At 37.3% G+C, this 1,627-nt stretch overlaps 1 pseudogene; it reads left to right on the top strand.

The window, feature by feature from the left end:
- Positions 1–209: 209 nt before the first annotated feature.
- Positions 210–1,181, top strand: LOC116684935 (olfactory receptor 6N1-like; annotated as a pseudogene).
- Positions 1,182–1,627: the final 446 nt, after the last annotated feature.

The raw sequence follows: 1,627 nt of genomic DNA, 5'->3' as shown, positions 1-1,627 counted from the left end.
GCTTGTGCATTTAGTTCATGTGACTGACCTTTTTCTCCCATTCCATGTTTTGTGTTTTGTCTTTCTGAACTATCACAATTGTTAGAAATGTGCACTTTATGCAACTTGCATAAATGCAGATATTCTAAGTGCTGAGTCTACTGTTGAAATAGGAAATTCTGCAGTGAACATTTTATTATAATTTACTGTATCTCCATTTGTTCTCACTTCTCTTCTTCCAGCTCTGCTGTTGTGCAGACATGATGAGCAACAACAGCCTGAATCCTTTGTATTTTCGGTTCACTCTGTTTGCAGACTTTGGGCCCCTCAGGTATCTGTTCTTCAGTCTGTGTCTGTTTCTCTACATGACTATTGTCTCTGCTAACGTTGTCATTATTCTGACAGTCTGTCTGGAGAAGTCTCTGCATCAGCCCATGTATATTTTTATCAGCTGTCTGTCTTTTAACTCTGTGCGGCTCAGCCGGCTTCTTCCCCAGGTTTCTGATGGACCTTCTGTCTGACACTTTTTAATCTCACGCCCATTATGTTTCATTCAGATATATGTTATTTACACCTATTTATCATGTGAGATTACTTTCCTCAGCATCATGGCTTATGATAGACTTGTTGCTATTTGCCAGCCTTTACACTATCACAGTAAAATGACATTTAAGATGGTAACACATCTTGTGATGTTTGCTGTGCTCTATTCTGTATTTGCTACGGGTTTCATGCTCTATCTTACTGTCCGATTACCGCTGTGTGGCAATAACCTGAATAGGCTGTTCTGTTCCAACTGCCCTGTGGTTCAGCTCTCCTGTGTGGACACAACTCTGAACAACATAGTAGGTCAGTCTGTTGTGCTCACAAACGTCTTCATCCCCCTGTTCTTTGTCCTGTACACCTATCTCCGTATTCTGCTTGTTTGCAGGAGAAGCTCGTCTGATTTCAGAGGAAAGGCGTTCCAGACCTGCCTGCCTCACATCATCACATTCACCACCTATTCTCTCTCTGTCTTCTGTGAGCTGTCATTGAGTCGATTTGAGGTTGATAAAAAGAATCCTATCATCACAGTTGTTTTATCTTTACAGTATTTGATGGTCCCCCCCATTAATAACCCTCTAGTTTACGGCCTGAGTCTGCCTCAAATCAAAGGAGTGGTTGTTAGATTTTTTAAGAAGATTCCTGCTGGAAAAATGTAAAACTTAAAAGGCACATATAGACCATAAATTGCAAAGCTACAAAATATGCTTCTAATACGGCTCTAATACGGAAATGTATTTGTCCAGTTATCTTGTTTCATTAATTTTTTTATCTTGAACAAACAACAGTGTTGCAAGACAACAGTGAAAACAAGAATTAAAACCACGGAATGAAACCAAACAATCAGTATTCAACAAATACAATAAAACTGATTATATATACACAGTAATTATATATATATATATATATATATATATATATATATATATATATATATATATAATATAAGGATTAGTTTGGAGAGGAGCAGGTGGAAGCAATTTGAAATGACCCCTATGTCACAAAATCATCTATAGCAAAGTAAAAAGATATGCAAATACTTATACAACAATACCTTTGCATTACATTTCCATTCCTATGTTTCGATTTCTTTTCTGTTTTGGTC

Source organism: Etheostoma spectabile, unplaced genomic scaffold (assembly GCF_008692095.1).
Source record: "Etheostoma spectabile isolate EspeVRDwgs_2016 unplaced genomic scaffold, UIUC_Espe_1.0 scaffold00569416, whole genome shotgun sequence".
Lineage (NCBI taxonomy): Eukaryota > Metazoa > Chordata > Actinopteri > Perciformes > Percidae > Etheostoma > Etheostoma spectabile.
Note: the sequence above shows the minus strand (reverse complement) of the source record. Positions and strands in the feature narration are given on the sequence as shown.